The following is a 20,505-nucleotide window of genomic DNA, read 5'->3' as shown; positions in this document are numbered from 1 at the left end:
TTCCAGTGAGCACCTGCATTCCCATCTCAGCCTCCCATTTACTACTAATAGTTGGGAGACTTTGGGCAACTGGATTCTTTCCTGAATCTTAGTTCTTCCAGCTATGAAACAGTCTAAGCCTGATACCTGCCTCCTGAGTCTATGCAAACTGCAGGGGATCGCGTACGGAAAGCATTAGCACAGCACCTGGCCATGGCATAATTTCCCTGGTTCATCCTAGCAGTGGCCCCCACTGGGGCTCCCTGCCGCAGTGCATGCATCCTGGGGCTCCCCCCGACAGGACCTTTGCATGGCCTGAGCTTGGCTTCAGCATGCTGAATTATAACTCATTAGTTCCCAGGTCTGCTTCCGGCCTATTCCAAGAACAGCTCCAACCTGGAACTGCAGCTTGTGTGTATCTGTATTCCTAGCACATACCATCTATTCCCAGCACATAGTAAGTGTGCAATAAACATTTCTGAGTCAAAAACTTATTTAATGAAGGAAAGTTACGAATCATAAAGTTTTCTTAGATTTTGATGAAACCAGTGGGCTCACATAAGCTAAGGAAACGACAAACCTGCAATGTTGAGCATTTTCTTTTCAAGACCTTAACTATGACCCCGGTTCTGACCATGTGGGCCCGGCGACACAACAGGACTTGCTCCTGTTTTTCCTTTTAGGTAAATCATTTCTCATACTTTCTCAGTGAGACTGTGATCATAGAGACAACCGTGATGTCAGAACATTCTGGAAGAATGGAAAGCATGGCCCAGTTTCAGCTTGGGATGTTGAAATCATTCTGGGATTTTTCCAGCACATTCATCAATAAAGACCCATGTAAATTAGAATCCTGGAACAGCATGGCAAAGTAAGTCCTAAAATCAGGCAGGTGCTTCTGATGCCGGCAGGGGCGGGGAGTCGGTGGGGGCTGGGGTGGGAGCAGGGGAGGGAGCCTGACGAGTAGGTAGCAGCGACCTGGATCTCGAGCCACTGCTGTCCTCTTGTGGCCCGGCAGATGATGTGCTTCTGCTTCACCAACTCGGTTCAGGCAGAAACTAGGGCTTCCAGGGCCACCCTCCTCATGCTCTAAAACCTGCAGTGAAAATTAGCTTATTTTTTCCAAAGAACGGATAATAAGAAAGAACTCTCTGCTTAATGCATTGCCCAGGATGAGTGTGACCTACTGAAACTGGGTTATGAAAAGACAAAAATAGCTGTGCCTGTCAGGAAAGAAGGCTGCATTCTGAAGTGGAATTTACCCAGACCCTTGGTCCTGGTAGACGGGTAGTATTCTTTCTCTGAGGTGTGGACACCTTGGCGTCAACGGCACCGTGAGATGGAGGGCACCCCAGCTGATGTGACACAGGGGGTCCTGTCTCAGCCTCAGCACCGAATGGTAGCAAGGAGCTGGATATGACAAATCTCTCCCCTTCTAAACTCAGGACTTCAGAGCAGTCAGTATGTTATGCTATTTCACCAGAAACCATTATCTTTGTTCTGTAAGTCCCTTATTTTGAGCAGCATCAAAATACACTTTGTCATTTTTGTCATTTGGTTCATTTGCTTAGTTAACAAATATGCACTTAGCACTCGCCACGAGCCAGCTGTCTCAAGGGTCCCGCAGACATTCGTCCCTGTCCTGGGGCTTACCTTATTAAACTCTCTCTCTCTCTGTCCCTCTCTTTCTGTCTCTGTCTCCCCCTCATTTCTACCCACCCCATGACCACACACGCTTGGATGCCTATGCTTTTATGTGAGAATCACATGACAACTCATTGTAGCTGCTAGTTGAGTAGGCTGCTGCAAAGTTCTCCACAGGGACACCCAGAGCACATTTCTTCCTGGATCAGACTGAAATCCATGTGGACACCAGGAATAAATGACTGGTGTATAGAAAGCCTTCTACGTGTCAAAGATTCTCTACTTCAGGCATGCCCCGATCAGGCCTTCGTAGGGGTGGCAAAGAGTCCTCCAGGCTGTTACCTATTGAGGGCTGGAGAGGCTGTCTGCTGGAACCTTTCTTTCTGTCCAATGTTTTCTTACATCTACCTTCTGATGAACAAAATAGTCAATGCTGGATGTAGAACACATGCAATGTTTGGAGTTTTCTAATCCAGTTAGTGCAGTTGCCCAAGGCTGGGTCTGCTGGGCTGTGTGGCTATGGCCCCAGGGCACTCCAAGCCCCAGCTGCAGGTCCAGACCCTACTGGGACAAACATAAGGAAGGAAAGACCAACAGAAGTGCCCCTGACCTCCCATACCCCATGGGAGAACTGCTGTGAGGGCTGCATAACAGGTGCCAGAGCAAGGGTGGCTTTTCCAGGGCTCTTCACGCAGGAGTGCTTACTTTCTCACTCACAGCTCCTCTGTGCATTCATTTGAGTGACCTTTCAATGTGCAGCTCAGTATCCCAGGGAGCTGTCTGCCTGGGGCCCCTCACCTGCCTGTAGATGGCCCAGAGAAGAGTATGCAAAGTGGGGAGAATGAGTGGGATGGTTGGACAGACAGTCCCATTCTGCATCCCTGATCCTTCATCAGAGGAAACAGCACATCATCCTGAAGGAAAAGTCAGGCTGACCTCAGACCAAATCCAGCTCTGCCATTTGGCTGTGTTAATCAACCTACTGACCCTATTTCCTCATCTCTAAAGCGGGTGTAAGAATGCAAACCTCAGAGGATGGTCGTCAGACTTAAGTGAGCTTATATAAAGTGTCTAGGACTGTTTCTGGAACTTAGAAATTAATAAATGGGAAGAGTTGTGTACATTGCATTTTTGCCTAAAAGGAATGGGAAACCTTTAGGGTCAATGAAGGAGAACAGGGGAACACCATCCTCACTTTCCCAAAAAGGTGCATTTGAGGATACAGCGAGACCACCTGCTGAAGCGTGCAAAGCAGAATTCAATAGATGACCACTGAGGTCCGACGGGCCTGACTTCTTCCACACGGTCACTGTATCAGACTGGATGAAAGAAGGAAATAGGAGCCTCGGTGAGCACATCAGAAGTTATCCTTGCCAAAGGGGAGAAAGGTGAGCCACACGATCCTGTCTGTGGCATATTGGAGGAAGCCTGATTGACTGTCTTTATAGGAGCACAGGGGGGCCTCACAGGAGCTGAGGGACAGCATGGGATGTGAGGGGATCTGAGCTGAGAAGGGCGCCCATGAGATGATGAGAGGGGCGGCCAGTGAGAAGGGCGCTGATGAGCTGAGTGGTGTTTGCTCCAGCTGTCATACGTCCCTCACAGCAGCCAAACTCCTTGTAGCTAATAGCACTTATAGGAAGTAATTTGGAAAATCTCACCTTTATCCCTTCTTTTCATAGTCCGCTACTGACCACGCAAATTACTTGGAGGGGAACATGGTTGTAACCCCACCGTTTTAGTCCATTTGGGCTATAAAAACACAATACCTTAGCCCGAGTGACTTATAACAACAGAAATCGGTTTCCGATGATTCTGCATTCTGGAAGTCCAAGATCAAGGCAGTTTTGGTGTCTGGTGAGGAACTGTTCCTCCTAGACGGTGCTTTCTCACTGTGTCCTCACATGGCAGAGGAAGGACGCTCGCTCTCCGGGGGCGCCTATAAGGACACGAACCCTATTCACGAGGGCTCTACCTTCATGACCTCATCTAACCCTGATTACCTCCAACAGACCCCCATCTCCTAATTCCATCACGTAAAGGGGTATGGTTTCAACAGACAGATTGGAGGATATGTGAACATTCAGTTCATAGCACCCACCGAAGGCTTTCTTAAGGTACAAGAATATTCATCTTCTTTAACTTCTCTGGTCTCTCAGCAAAGCGACATCACTATTCCAGAGAGACTTCGGTTTGAAAAGGCCACCTGACCATATCAATTATAGTCATGCATCCATTGATGATAGAGATACTTTCTGGAAATTGACTTAGGTTGCCCTACCCTTGAAGAATATCAAGGTTTTATGAAACAGACCATGGCTAAACAGCCAAAGGGAGTCCTTACGTTGTAACCTGCCACTCCTCGACAAGTGGATTCTGTCTCTTGAGGGGACTCCACCTTGCACAAGATTTGAACTCATAGATTCGCACTCTGGCTTGACTTAGCAGAAGCGCGTATAAAACCGCACTGTCAGCATCTCGACAGAGGAAATCAGGGATGCCACTTTCCCAGGCTGCAGTGGGGATGGCAGTGAGACCCTGACTGTGCATCTCTCGGGACTGCAGCACTTCCATTTGAGTGACGATGTGGAAGTCAGGTTATCTCCAAATCTGATCCACATTCACAAAGAGGAGCGGCTTAGATGCCACGAGCATTGCTACCAACAACATCTTACGCCAATAGAAAAGCTTATTAGAGCTCTTCTTTTTCTTGTTTTCATATTGATCTTTAAACTGCCCAGTGAAGGAAGTGAAACAGATATTTTTTTCCCCTTTTGCAAGGACTGGAGAGACGGAGTGCTCTGTCCAGGTCTGGGGAAGTAGTAGTAGGCTCAGGGAGAAAGATGGTGAAAAATCACTGCCCTGCTAGTCTTTTGGGTGCGTGAGAGCGGGTGAAACAGGTTTTATGGTAGAAAGTACAATGTAAATAGTAAGATTTTGATGGTTAATTAAACATTTCAAATAAATCAGGACACTCAGAGAAACATTTTCCATTGCCCCAAATACCAATAGATGTGTTTGTTTTGTTTTAATTCATTTCTGGCTTCTTTAAGAGATATTTAAGGTGGAAGGAAAACATAACTTCATCCTCAGTTTTCAAAACTCTGCAAGTTTATATTAATATAATGAATAGAAAAAAGCTGGAGAAATGTATAAATAGATCTTAAAAGAAAGATGAAGATGCCATAAAAATGGTCCTGCTCACAACTGTTGTCACCATGGACCCTGGCTGCGGGGGCCCGGGACGCCCACCCCCGGTTCCGGCCTCACTCTCAGGCTGACGCGGCGTGCCCAGCAGGGGAGCAGCAAGACGGGATCTCCCTGCAGGTGAGCCTGCATCCATCTGTTTATTGCACGTTAATCCTGAATTTGGGGGGCGATCTGTTTGAAAGAGGCTATTCCAAGGTGGCCCCCCATGTGTGGCGGCCCAGGGATGATGACTCATGGCTTTGGTTTGGGCAGATCTGAAAGGCCTATCGGTTATTTTGTCTACACGGAGGGAAGGTTACAATAAGCTGATGTCATTGTGACGGGCACCGGTCTGTTCCCATCCGAGAGAATTCATTTTCAGCAGTGGGGGGTATGTGTTAGATCTTTGTTTATCTTGCAGCTGAATTCTCAGCCAGGTCTGTGGAATTTTGAGTTGCCAATTTGTGTGCAATAATCCAGAAGATTAAAGAATTCTTTTTTTCTTCTTGATACAAGAAAGTATTTTTTTAAAATTCACAGAGGAGAAACATAATTTAATTTTTGAATATTTTCTTTAATATTTTCAAATACATGTGGAAGAGAGGGCTTTGGGGGCTTCAACAATGGAAATAAGTGCAGCGTCTCTCGTATTAAAAGTGTTGCATAAAACGTAAGCACAATACTAGAAATGCTAATGTAATTTATTCTAATTGAAGAATTATTCCGATTCACTATAACTCTGTATAACTGTATATAAATTAATGATAGTTTTAAAAGAGTTCAGCAAAAAAGTGTATAAATAGGAAACACTAGAAATGATAATTATGACTATTTGATGTGCCAGAACATTTTGATTCTGGATAAATATGAGTTTAATGTATCAGTAATATATAAATGTAGCATCATCAAATATAGCAAAACTAATATAATTCAAATATAATATATAATAATTAGTATGCAATTATATACAATTATATATTTTATATATATTATATAACTATAAATATATAATCATTATATAAAATAATTATCATCTATCATTGTATGGTATATAATGTAATAATTACATAATAATTAATATATAATTATAATATAATTCAAATATAAGTCAAATTAAATATAGTCAAATTAATGCTTTTATAACAAACTAGTTAAAAATAGAAACAAATCTCAGAGGCTTTAAAATGCAAAAGAATATTTCTCTGCCACGTTTGGTGAGCAGAATCAATTACTATCTTAATAGCATTGCATTTGTTAACAATCGTCTAAACAATTTTCTTTCATTTTAGAATTACTATTGCGCTCCAGTTTTCTTATTCAGAAACAATAAATTAGCAGGGCAGAGACGGCTAACTGCCTCCTGGTTTGGGGGCGTGGGTCTGGACTTTCTCCATTTTCTTAATAACAAGACCCCAAGTTTATTAAAGTTTATTGATGAAGGGGCTAAGCACAACTGTGTGCTCAGCTACAGTCCCTGCCTCTCTTGCAGTTCACAGTGGCCACATGGTACAGTTCTGGTCAAGTGAGACTTCTGGGAAAGCCTTTCCAAGTGAACAGGTTTGTCTAGATTGTTCCTTTGCCCTTTGCCCTAGTCTGTCTTTGAACCAGGAATGTGGATGCGATGGCTTGAGTGCCAGTAGCCATCTTGCACACGTGACACAAAGACTCATACCCTGTGGACTCTGGATGGCTACAAAATCCCTAGAAAGGAGATTTAGAATGAAATAGAGTCCCTAATAATATCTATTGCTTATTTTCTTGTTAGCGAGACATGAACATGTATCTTTTATGAACCACTGTTATGGAATTTTCTGTTAAATACAGCCAAACACAATTTCCAAATGATACAATTAAGATAAGGAATAAACTGCTAAGATGATAAAAACATTGTGTTCTTCTTGTATATTTCTTGTTCATGATTATTAAATACGCTCTGAAAACCTTGGGTTGCTGAAGGAGAAAGATCAAAAGGAAACTTTACCTGCCGTTGTGGGCCAATGTCCTCCACATTTAGTCTTTGTTCATACTTTTTATGAAATATGGTACCACTTACAAAAGAAAATCCGATAGATGATAGGTAGATAGATAGACAAATGATATGTAGGTAGATAGGTAGATAAATAAATAGATGATAGATAAATTATAGATTGATGATAGATGATGGATAGATTGATCGATAATAGACAAATAATAAACAAATAAATGATAGGATAGAGAGTGAGAGATAGATAGATAGATAGGATAGATAGATAGATAGATAGATAGATAGATAGATAGATAGATGATTGATAGATAGATAGATTAGATAGATAGATGGATGATAGATAGATAGATAGATGATAGATAGAGATAGATAGATGATGATAGATAGATAGATAGATAGATAGATAGATAGAGATAGATAATAGATAGGTTGTAGACACCTTGGTTCCTTGAGGGCTCCTCCACCATCCTATCCTACATGTCTGCCCGAAGTCGCCATTATCATGGATTTTATGTGTATCATTTTCTTCATACTCTTTTTATGTATGTGTTCTTAAGCAAAATTGTTTAGTTTTGCATATATTTTATACAGATGAGATTATGCTATTTGTATTCTTGTGTAACTTCTTTTTCACCCACATTGTGTGATGTGGATGAAGCTCATCCACATCAATCTATTTGGCTATAATTGATTGATTTTTTCACTGCCATGTGGCATTGAAAGTATGAATATACCAAATATATTTATCCACTCTCTATACATATTTGGGTTGTTGTGTCCAGTTTGGGGTTTTTACAAAGAATATTGCTATGACCATTCTTTAAATGTCTCCTGGAACACGTGTGTGAGATCCTACCTGGTGTAAATATTTAGAGAGAGAATTGCTACGTTGCAGAATTGTCACTGGACTCTGGAGAATTATTTTACAAAGGAATTTGTCCCAATTTACACTTCCACCAGCAACACAGAAGACTTTCTGTTGTTCCATATGCTCATCAATAAGTATTCACGCTGCCAAGTGCAGCCTGCCAGGAGTAGGGAAAAAGTTGGCTTAGAACATAGGCCCAGTCGCAGCATCCGTGAGACTAGAGACATTTATGCACTCAGGCCACTTGTCAATTGAGCTTATCAATTCATTCTACTGATTTGTCGTTCACTATGGAGTCATGAAAGAAAAATATGGAAAAGAATTTAATGTAGTACAAAGAGCCAAGGACGGAATCATGAGTCGTAGATACAAGTTCCCGGTTAATTTATTTTTGTGGGTCCAAATTCCTTGACCTGAGTAACAAGGATGTCACACTTGGATGGCTTCTGATGGCCCCTGGTGGGGGTCTTCATCTCTGAAATTTTAAAATACCTTACTTCTGTTTTACAAAGGGGAAGAGAGGCTTATATTTGACAAACTGTGAGACTTATTAAGTTTCTGAAAATTTCTTACTACATAATCCCTTAATTTAGACTCTGAATTCTTCCAACCGCTGTTTTAAAAATAATAATAACTTTTACTTGAACTCGGCGACAGGCTTAAATTAAAACTTGTACTTAGTGGTGACTTGGTCATAAACCATTGCTTTATGCTGGAAACACTCAGCTTGCTAACTTACGTTGGGCTTTTTTATAAAAATTTTTTTGACATAGTCTCACTCTGTCGCCAGGCTGGAGTGCAGTGGCGCGATCTCAGCTCACTGCAGCCTCCACCTCCTGGGTTCAAGTCATTCTCCTGCCTCAGTCTCCCGAGTAGCTGTTATTACAGGTGCACAGCATCACACCCGGGTAATTTTTGTGTTTTTAGTAGAGACAGGGTTTCCCCCATGTCGGCCAGGATGGTCTTGAACTCCCGAACTCAGGTGATCTGCCCACCTTGGCCTCCCAGAGTCCTGGGGCTTACAATTCAATACACTTCCACGTTTGCAGGGCGGAATCATTACTGCAGGCGACCCCTGACCCAGAAGGTCCCTGGCTTGATAATGCTCTGCCGTTCCCATGTTGAACTTCTTAATCCTTTTGAACAAAGGACCTCAAAGTTTCATTTTGCACCTGGGCCCCACAAATTATGCAGCTGGTTCTGGGTGTTTTGTATGTAAAATCACCTCTATGCAAATTTCTCCATAAAACACAATCATGACAAAACCAAGAGAAAGAGGTAAATTGTTTCTAAGACAAAAAGAGCAATGTAAAAATACGATGTTTACCTAAAAGGATCGCCTAAATGTTCAAATTGGAAAAATTTAAATTGCATTGGTGTAATGGTCAGTTTTACATGACGATCTTTCTAGGTACAGTTTCCAGTTATTCAAACAAATGGGAATCTAGGTGTTGCTGTGAAGATATTTTATGAATATGATTAAAATCCATAATCAGTAGGCTTTAAGTAAGAGAGACTATCCTTGATATCCCAGGTGGGCCTTTTAGTTGAAAGGTCTTAAAAGCAGAAACTGAAGGAAATTCTGCCTTTTGAATAGCACCTTCAGCTCCTGCTGGAGAGTTCCAGCCCATCCTTGAAAATCTACTCCAAGAACTGTCAACTTGCCTAGCCTGTCCACTTGCAATAAATCTCTCCTATATATCTCCTTCCAGTTCTGTTTTTCTGGCTGAAACCTGACTGCTACAACTAAATATCCACAAAGAAGACTGAATTAATAATGAACAATATAAAATGCTACATTTTTCTTAAAAAACAAAAAAAAAGAGCAATGTTTTTGTTCTTTTTTCTTTCTTTTTTCCTTTCTTTAATTGCAGTGCACATGCAGCAATGCTGCTTTGCAGAGTTTGGAAAAGACGCCTTTACCCTTCTCATGCCGGCTCCGGGGAAAAGAGTTCTTCCACAGGTCTGTTCCCAGCCACTTTAAAACGGCCGTTCTGGCTGGGTGGTTCACGCTTGTAACCCAGCCCTGTGGGAGATGGAGGCAGGAGGATTCCTTGAGACCAGGAGTGTGAGACCAGCCTGGGCAACAAAGCAAAATGCTGTTTCTACAAAAAGCAATTAGTTAGCTATTTAGCAGGGCATGGTGGGCCTGTAGTCCCAGCTACTCAAGAGACTGAGGTGGGAGGGTCGCCTGAGTCCAGGAGGTCCAGGCTGCAGTGAGCCGTGATCGCACCACCGCACTCCAGCCTGGGCAACGGAGGGAGACCCTGTCTCAAAAAATTTTTTTAAGAAGCCAGCGACTCCTACATCTCCCTACCCATGTGCATGTGCTTATGAGAAGGAAAGGGCAAGAGAGGGAGGGTAAAGGGAGGGGGAGTTAGGGAGCTTACATCTGTCATCCCCTCAACACACATGCACACGCACAATGCCACACACCAAAAGCTTTCTATCCACGGCATACTTGGGAATTTTTGGCGTGCTCATAATCTGATGGACAGTTTATGGAAAGAAGGATTTCATTACTTCTTTTATAGAGCGTTAAAGAGTTTTTTAATGTTGCTTCAGTGCTATGTACACTGGGCAAGAAATCGCCAGTGTTTCTGAATTTGTTTTAGCTTCAATTCAAGACTATTCCATTAAATAAAATTTCTTAAAAGCTGCACGTCAGTGTGTTTTGACTTAAAAGAACACGGCAATTCTTTTGATTTTGTTAATATTCCAAAAATAAATATTTGACTCATAAAGGTTAAGGAAAATTCATTCTTGTTTACAGTGGCTGCACATGTCCTGTGCTGGTTCCAATTCTGGCAGCCAAGCAGCTGGCCCTTTCCACCGGAGCTCCCCGGCCAGCTGTGTGCCCAGGGTTGCTTGAAAACCTGTTAAAAAGCATTTACAAACGTTCATATAGACAGGTGTGCTTGCATCAAGCAAAGGTGCCTTCTAAGAATCTAATAAGAAGGATCACACATTTAACTCCATAAAACAGTCAAAATTAAAGGCAGGTAATGAAAAGGGACGCCCAGACAACTTAAACAATGAGTGACTTCTTTGCCAAATTGCCTTTTGCCTCCGTCTCCCAAAGGGCTGGGTCCGGGACGTGGGATGTGCTCTGGCCCCAGCCGGGGGGGCACTCTCTGTTGGTCACATTTCTGTACCAGGAACATCTGAGCCTACAGAAAACGCCTCCCTTAGGATTTGTGGGTATTACCAAGTGTGCTAGGAGCTGGAAAAAGGGACTTCTCATGTAGAAGTGTCTCTCGTGCTCGTTCACCTTGATAGGGGCATTTCACAGGGGTTTCTCCAGCTGCATGATTGAAATGACAGGGAGAAGCAGCTCTCATTGCCCCATCAGGACACAGCCAGCACCAGCACCTGCTGGATTCGAGCCACCGTGTTAGAAACACGCAAACTCAGGTCGCTCCATGTGTTGTCAGATCGTGTTGCGTGGAACGCCTCTGCAGGAACCGCAAGCCACCCACCCTTGAGCGGAAACTGAGAGTAAACATTTAGAAACGTTTCTAGCAAATTTTTAACTTTTTATATTTTGAAATAACTGCAAATTTACAGAAAAGTTGCAAAAGGTACAAAGAGCTTCCTTCCTTCTGTGTACTCTTCAGCAGGGCTCCCTGCTTGTCAACATTTATCTCAATACCTTCACAGTCTATGTGTGAGGAGGGGGCGGGGTGGTTGTCATGTACACCTGGGTGTTCCTGAACCATCCAGTAAGTTGCTGCTGTGACGATGCGTCATCTGTTATTATTAATACTCCACTGTGCATTTCCTACACACGAGGACATTTTTCTGCATAAACTAAGTACAGCCATCAAAATCAAGACATTCACATCGCTCTGTGTAGTTCCATCACATCTCCCATCCCCATTCAAGTTTCCTCAATGGCACTAAAAATGGTTTTCAAAGGTCCAGAGTGCAACTGAGGATCACACATCGCCTGTGGTTTCACAGCTCCAATTCCCTTCCACCAGACACAGTTCCAAAGCCCTTGTCTTTCAGGATCTTCACTTTTAAACACAGATCTTTCGCTGGATAAAAATACTCCTTGGTTTGGACTTGTCTTGGGTTTCTTTGTCATTTGTGCATTCGGGGCAAGAATCCCTTAGAAAGGACACTGCGCTCTTCTCAGGGTGCCACATCTGGAGGCACCGTGATGGGCTGTTCTTGTGTTGCTGGAAAGACACACTTGAGGCCAGGCGCGGCGGCTCACCCTGTAATCCCAGAACTTCGGGAGGCCGAGGCAGGCGGATCACCTCAGGTCAGGAGTTTGAGACCAGCCTGGCCAACACGGTGAAACCCAGTCACTACTAAAAGCACAAAAAATTAGCTGGATGTGGTGGTGGGCTCCTGTAATCCCAGCTACTCAGGAGGCTGAGGCTGGAGAATCGCGTGAACGCAGGAGGCAGAAGTTGCAGCGAGCTGAGATCGTGCCATTGCACTCCAGCCTGGGTGATGGAGCAAAACTCCATCTCAGAACAAGAAAAAGAAAAAAGAAAAGAAACAGCTAAGGCTGAGTGTGGTGGCTCACGCCTGTTATCCCAGGACTCAGGGAGGCCAAGAGAGGCAGGTCACCTGAGGTCAGGAGTTGGAGAGCAGCCTGGCCAATATGGTGAAACCCTGTCTCTGCTAAAACTACAAAAATTAGGTGGGTGTGGTGGTGGGCTCCTGTAATCCCAGCTACTCGGGAGGCTGAGGCAGAAGAATTGCTTGAACTGGCGAGGAGCCAGAGGTTGCAGTGAGCCAAGATCCTGCCAATGCACCCAGCCTGGGTGACAACAGTGAGACTGAAAAACAAACAAACAAACAAACCACCTGAGACTGGGTAATTTATAAATAAGGGGTTTAATTGGCTCATTGGCACATGGTTCTGCAGGATGTACAGGAAGCATGGTGATCTCTCAGCTTCTGGGGACCTCAGGAATCTTCCAATCATGGCAGAGGGCAAAGGGGGAGCAGGCTTCTCAAATGACAGGAGGAGGAGCAAGAGAGAGTTTGAGGGGAGATGCCACACACCTTTAAATGACCACATCTCATGAACTCAGAGCAAGAACTCACTCATCACCAAGGAGATGGCCCAAGCCATTCATGATCAAACACCTCCCACCGGGCCCCACCTCCACCACGGGGACTCCGTTTCAACACGAGATTTGGGCAGGGACAGATATCCAAACTGTACCGGGCACCCGAGGTTACTTTGTCCTATTGGTGGGTGAAATTAATTTATCACTTGGTTTAGAGGAGGTCTGGTAGGTTTCTCCACTGTGACGTCAGGTAATGAGTTTCTGATACTCATTAGCTGATAAGGAATTGACGAGTGTTTTATGGAGAAAAACGTTGAGACTTGGACAAGAAAGTAGACTTTCCCCTTCTCTCCCGGTTATTAATTCACATCAATGTGAACTCATGAATTCCTATTTTGCTCAAAGGGTTACAAACAGTAACTCACTATTATTTGGATGCTTAAGTGTTTCATTTGGTCAGTGGGAGTGACTTTGATCTGATTCCTGGACTGGTTTAACAAGCCCACATCACTTTTTGAGCACTTCCATACTTTCTGGCACAAAATAAATTCTCCAAGCTCATCTAAGATTTTCTCTGGCCAACCCTGGAGTCAGCCATTTCTCCAATGAGCTTTGGTTCCTTTACGTGAAGTGTGGCATGTAGAACCCAAGCTATGGGTACCAGGTGTTGCCAGGGTGTCATTGTTTCCGTGCCCTAGCAGCATAGAGAGAACTAGGAAATACATGTAGATGCACATACATTGTCTATGTATATGTACACATATGCAAGTACATTTGATTTCTACCTATCTATTTTAAAGACCATGAGCTGACAACACCTGCAATCCCACCCAACACTGTAAGGTTTATTTTATTCATTCCTCTTTCCATATCTGTAACTTCCTTTTCCAACAATGTGAGACATCAACTCTCCTCATCTCAAAGGACTTGTTTATTGTCTGGATTTCACCTGTGTAACAGTCTCTGGCCTAAGCTGGCTAAAAGCTAGGCCCACAGGCACACATCTTCTTCCTGGCCAGCTGCAGAGCCAAAGCTCTGACCCACTGAAGGGAAAGGGGAAAGGGAGGGATGAAGCAAAGGATGGAGGTGGGAGAGAAGAACAAGGAGCAGGGAGGAAGGAGCTATTGCTGCAGAGCGATTGGACACAGCAGTTTCACGTCTGTGGAATCTCATGACACAACAATGTGGCTTGTATTTTGCACGCTTTCGTCTTATTTCTAGTGATTCATGTTACCATATTTTACAAAATGACTGGTCTGCAAATGACTTGAAACAGAAACCCAACACTAGCTCATCACCACAGGGAGTTTGGAAGCAATGCTCCAATCATACTTCCTTCCTCAAATAAGGGGATTGGCAAAGCCCAGCCTGGGGCTGGCACTCACCCTTATGGCAGCTTCCGTGGCAGGAAATGTCTGCTGATCTCTCACCTAATATTACTGTACCGTTTACATGTTTGCTGCACATATTGTTATGTTCTCCCTCCCTCCCTCTCTCCTCTCTCTCTCTCTGTCTCTCTCGGCTAAACCCATGAGGACAGGCATCTCATCTGTCTTCTCCAGAAAAGCACCTGGGACCACGTGCCTGTGGTCCCAGCTGTTTGGGAGGCTGAGGTGAGAGAGGAAGAAAGGAGAAATTGTATCTTCAATAGAAAAAAAAAAAAAAAAACCATACAGATTCTCCTCCTGGGGTTCTCCTCATTGTCCAGAAGTCCACTAACTACCTGCACTGCCACCTGCCTTGCTCTGAACAGCGGCCCGTGGCCCAGGCCTTTGCACCCTTGTCTATCTCAAGCACGGAAAGAGAATGTAGCAAATGTGAGGCCCTCACCCCTGCATGTGTTGCTCGGCCTAATCTTCCATGTTTTCCTCCTTGCACTTTTCTTCCTCTGGGGCGAAGAGAAAGAAAAGAGAGCACGACTCCTCATTCATCCAGTTTGCGGGGAGGGAGTGGGAGGAAGTCTAATGATGGAGGCCCAGAACAAACCCATGCTCACAGCTGCTTTCAGCCTCCACGTATCTACGCCTACAACACCTCCTTACAGGGCCTAGTGGTCAGTATTCTCAGTGCCCTTCCAGAAACCACACCTGGCCCCAGGTGTATGACATGGTGCTACCTAACAGCCTAGGTAAGGCTCCCTGAGCACTGCCAAGCAAGAGGCAGTCTGTACAGACCCAGTGTGTGCGGGGTTCCTAAGTGCAGGACATGGTGCAGCTAGGAGTGCAGATGAAAGCCCTCAGCTGCCTGAAGTTCACGGTGCAGTGGAGGAGGGAACTGGCTGCCCAGGTGATGGAAGTGCTGGTAAGGCAGCTGGAGAGAGGTAAGCCATCGTGGAAGCTGCGGCCAAGCCCAGGGATAGCGGAGAAGGGCCAGGGGTTGTGGGGAGGGCAGTCCTTGCACACAGCAAGGGGAGGGGGCAGAGGGTAACCCCAGAGGCAGAAGAAGGGGTGTACATTCCTGAGTACCGAACCCTGGGACAGCTGGAATTCAGGATGCAGAGGAAGGGAGATGAAGGAATGCTGCCAATCATCTGTTTAGAGAGGAAGTAAGGTAGACTGAGGCCAGATCACATCACCACGTACCTTGCCAGGACCTACATTAGGGTAAAATAATACCAGATTTCAGTAATTCCAGGCTTCCAAGCACTTTCTTCAGACAATTCAACATTAACACCTCTAAACATCTTTGCAGAAAATTCAAAAATATGGCCTTCCCGAAATACTTGCTGCTAGAAAAACATAAAAGCCCTAAAGCGCCTCCACCAAGGGGAAATGAGAACAGTCAATATCCTTATGTCCCTCCGGAAAGTGTCATCAGCTCCAGGCCACGGGCATCCAGCTGTCTGCGAACCACCTTCGCACCAAGATGTGGGCTCTGAAATGCACTCAGCGGAAGATGACCCTGAGTCCTATGCAGCAAGGCAGCAGTTAACTTTAGCCCCGGAACTTCCTGCATGAAACTAGCTGAGACAAAGAGCCAACTCGAGTCCTCAGAACACACTGTGAGGGCACCAGGCTGTGTAGACCACCCACTGGGTGCCAACTTCGCCCCCACTGCCGTGGAGCCAGGCATGTTTAGTGGAACACGTTTTGGTTGGGAAGAGTGAGCGCTTTTGAATGATTTTCATTAGAGTATAAAGTATCTTGATTAAAGCATTTCCTTAAAATGCTTTCATGCTGTGCCTTCTTGTTAAAAACAAAACAAAACAAACAAACAAAAAACACATAAGGTCTCAGGATCCACAAGGGCAAGGATGCTGTTCGTTTATCAAACACTTTCCCCTCCTAAGCAGAAGAAATGCCAACCCTTCACAAACGCTGTTTGTTAGAAATTGGTATCTGCCATATCCCTATAAGTGGGGAAAGAGAAAATATGATCTTTATATGCTTTATTCTTTAAGCTGTCAAATAATAATTCTACATATTCACGGCGTACATAGTAATGTTTCCATACATATAAGATCTAGTGGTCAGATCAAGGTAACCAGCATATCCATCAGGTCAAACACTTACCATTTCTTTGAGTTGGGAACATTCCATATCCTGCTTCTAGCTATTGACACTGTATATTATTGTTAACTGCAGTCATCCTATTGACACTGTATATTATTGTTAACTGCAGTCATCCTATTGACACTGTATATTATTGTTAACTGCAGTCATCCTATGGTGCCACAGAACACTAGCACTTTTTCCTCCTCTACCTCGCAATTTTGTATCATCTTTATATTTTATCACTGCTAAAATGCGGGGACCCCATGACATGGGTTGGGGAAAGAGTTAGAATTTGAACCCACGGGCCAGGCACGGTGGCTTACACCTGTAATCCCAGCACTTTGGGGGGCCAAGGCAGGTGGATCACGAGGTCCAGAGTTCAAGACCAGCTTGGCCAACATGGCGAAACCCCGCCTCTACTAAAAATGCAAAAAAATTAGCCGAGCGTGGTGGTGCACACCTGTAATCCCAGCTACTCGGGAGGCTGAGGACAGGATAATTGCTTGAACCCGGGAGGCGGAGGTTGCAGTGAGCTGAGATTGTGTCACTGCACACCAGCCTGGGTGACAGAGGAAGATTCTGTCTCGGAAAAAAGAAAAAAAAAAGAAAGAATTTGAGCCCAGGAAACAATGCTTGATACATTCAAGTCTGTCATTTCAAACAACGTCCCCTGGAACCATGCTAGCACAGGAAGACAAGAATGGGAAAGGCACTGGGGCTTTGGCCTCATTGGATGCAACAGCTGCATATGTGTGCACCGTGCACAGGCCTGCAGGGGGCACAGCACAGGTGAATTTTTAGCGGAGGTGGTGGTGGTGGTGATGATTACGCTGACGATGGTACTGACTGTGGGGTGGTGATTACAGACGGATGTCACCCAGCCCAAAAGCAGCTTTCTGGAACAGTATCAAGATAGCATTGAGAAACGGGTTTGGTGTAGAGGCACTTCCATTGGCTCACCACACGTGGGAGGATCAAGCAATACAACAGCATGGGAAGGAACCATGTCGCAGCCTCACACAAGTTGCTTGCACTTTCATTTCCAGCGGTATCATTCGAGTCTCGGCCACTTACCTGGCGGCGAACCGTACAATGCCTAAGGCATCTTTTGCATGGTTGTCCTGGATTGCTATTGAACCCTCAGGGTGATTTCAATGTCACTATAGACATGTCCAACTAAACAGTACAATGTCTCCGAGTAGGACTGTGTCCTTCTTCTCCCCACAGGTTGCTTCCTATCTGAGTCGGGGCCTGGCCTAGAGTGGGGGCAATAAATACTGGATGAACGGACACTCACTGGTTAGAGAGGCAGCCTGCAGCTAAGAGGTAGATATGGCCCCAGGAGGAGGCCGGGGCTGGGCCGACAAACTAGCAGCCCTGGCATCAAGCACTCGCTTGTTTTGGAGTGTGCTGGGGGCACAGGTCCCGCACCAGACCCCACTAGCCTCCAGAGACTGACTGTGGGGATGGAGGGAGAAAGGGCTCTGACCGTCCTTCTTTAAGATGGCGCAGGTACCAGCAGGCTTCAACACCTCCATAGTGCTGGGCAGACGTGCTGGGACACAGAGACGCACTCCAGGGCCATGTCCAGGGAGCAGCAGACAGCCTTAGACAGCTGCCCCAGGCCTGTTGGTCTCTATAAAAACATCTCAGGACTTTCATAACTTGTTTTTTTCCTATGAAATTTCTTTCTTCTCATTTCTGTTAACTTTGCTAGTTAAACTGTCAGGCCAGTTTTGAAAGGGAATAAACTCTTTGTCCCTCCTCCCATCCTGAAGCCAAAATCTATTTTGGTTCATAAAAATGATCAAATTACAGCTTTTGGCATGTTCCTTAACTAGGAAAAAATAACTTGGATTAACTAGTGCCAATAAACTAAGTATTTTCAATTAAATTCTAACATTAGTAAAAATATCAGTCATACCACTCTAAATCCTAACCAACTTTAAAACAGTATGTGTAACCCTCAAAGCAGCTGTCTGCAAAAGCAGCTTCTATTACTCATATGAAACTCTGGACAATAAAAGGAGTTGCTTGAGGGACTCCGGCAAGGCAAATGTCTTCGGCACAAAGAGAGAGCCCGGGCAGGTCTGGGCTTTCCATAATAGGCCATTTATGCCAAAGAGAAAAAAGCTCCACTTTCCCTCGTTTCTGTCCATCAGAATCCAGCTGCCTCCCAGAGCATTCTCAGGGTCCCGTAGATGGGTGGTGGGTGGGGGTCCCACTGTGGCTGGGGGCAGGTAAAGCAACCTTCTGGAGAGGTCTGGCACCAGGTACATTCCTGCCGTGCACACTCTGCCCATCAGCGTTTGTTCACATTCAAGTCCCGATGTGAGGGCACAGGAGGCCCAGTGGGTCAGCGATCCCACGCTAGGTGCCATCCTGTACTCCCCTCTGCAGCCTGTGGCGGGGCTCTGGTGGCACGCGGGGCTCATGCACACATACGTTCTGCAAACTTGTCTCAGAACCCTTCTGATCAGTTGCGGGATCTGCCCATGGTACTGCTCAGCTCGTCTGCACTACGCTAGGGCCTTACCCTTCTCATGTGAGTGGGGTACCTGGCTAAATCCCCATTGTCCACTGCTTCATTCAGGAAACCCTCCATGGAGCATCTGAAGGCCAGGCGAAGTGCCAGGCACACAGTTCGCATTGTGATTGAAAACCACTGACCCAAAGGTATTCGTAGTCTAATTGGATAGACACACCTCAACAGATTATCCAGGGCAGCCAGGAAGTGTCCCCAAAGGCGTGTGCAGGACATAACCACGGGAATATAGATGTGGCACCTATCCCAGGAAGAGAAGCATGTGCAGACAGAAGGCTCTGCAGCTGCCAAACAGGAACTGAGCAAAAGCGCACATAAGTTGGACAAATTGCATCTGCTCACATAGAAGACAGAGGACGGGTGTTCTCCATAGCCAGCATCAAGAGCATCTGCATGGCACAATATAAACATACGGAAGTCATAGTCATTATCTGTTTAAGTTTTAGGATAAAGATTATATGCTTACATTAAGACCCACATTAGTTTGTAAAGGCTGTTAATTTAAGATTGCTTGCATTAAAACTGATTCAGTTTTCAAATCAAAAGGATGGGAATAGGAAAATTTATATTCGACTTTTCTAAACTGTGCAGAATATATTCACTTCAACAAGCAATTAACCTTCATTTTATGAGTGTAAACAGTTCAACTAATTCTTCTTTGACAGTTGTGGAATTTTTTATTCTCATGAATCAATTTCATATGTTAAAATGAAAACAAAATATTTTTGCTTAGAAACAGTTTTCAAACTGACCAGCATTTCGCAGGGTGGTTAGCAAGCTAGATGATATGATACTTGAATGCTCCTGAAAAAAAAAAAATAAAATGCAAGATTCACATTTACTTTTAGTTGTCAAATGGCTGTATTAGTCACAGTCCAGTCAGGAACACTGAAATCACACGAGCCCATTCGACAGAGGGAATTTAATACAGACGCTTTATGTAGGTGTCAGAGCTCAACAGGCCAACATGGAAGCCCTTGGTGCCCCAGATGTCATAACTGCAGGGAGAAACTACTGCCCTGGGCTGTGGACACAGAGAAAAGACATTGGGGTGGTCAGTACCTCCGAGCTCACAGGAGGGGGCCCTGCAGAGCTGGGACTCAGCCCTCGAGGAGGGGCATGGTTTGGATGGCCGCACTGGCACATTAAGGGCGACACGATGACACTGGCCTGGCCAGCTGGCAGAAAAGCTGTCGAACACAGCTGGCCACCACTGCCAGGAGTGGTACTGAAGGGAACAACTGGCCAAGGACAGCAGAAAGTCCTTTTGCTGTCCTCCAGAATCGCAACTTCCCCTTCGTGGAGTGGCTTTGAAATTGAAAGACAGGAGCTTAATAACTTGCACAATGATTTAAGGTAAAATGTCCTAGTAAGATCTAAAGAAAAATAAGAGAATGCTTATCATTTCATTGCACCATGGGCTCCTTCCCAACAACAAACTTCAAAATTCTTTACGTAAAGGTTTCTTGAGGCTGAGAAACGAAGGACGACAAGAGACAGAACCCAGTTCCTGTTCTCAGATGGAGGCTCCCGATTTAGATGCATCTTCACAGAAAGCCCACATCCACTCATCTCAGCGACCCGTGTGACCTTTGGCATGTGTCAGGCACACAGTGAGTGTGTCTCATCCTGCCTGGTCTTCCCTCTTCTCGGGTATTCAGATAAACTCTCCTGCCCAGTCCTCCTGCACTTTGTGTGGGGCCACGTGAGATGAAAACCAAGTGTGAGTAGGAGGACGTGCTGTGTGCCAGTTCCCAACCTAGCCGCAA

The sequence above is a fragment of the Rhinopithecus roxellana genome, chromosome 4, assembly GCF_007565055.1.
Source record: "Rhinopithecus roxellana isolate Shanxi Qingling chromosome 4, ASM756505v1, whole genome shotgun sequence".
Taxonomy (NCBI): domain Eukaryota; kingdom Metazoa; phylum Chordata; class Mammalia; order Primates; family Cercopithecidae; genus Rhinopithecus; species Rhinopithecus roxellana.
This window is presented reverse-complemented; position numbering follows the sequence as displayed.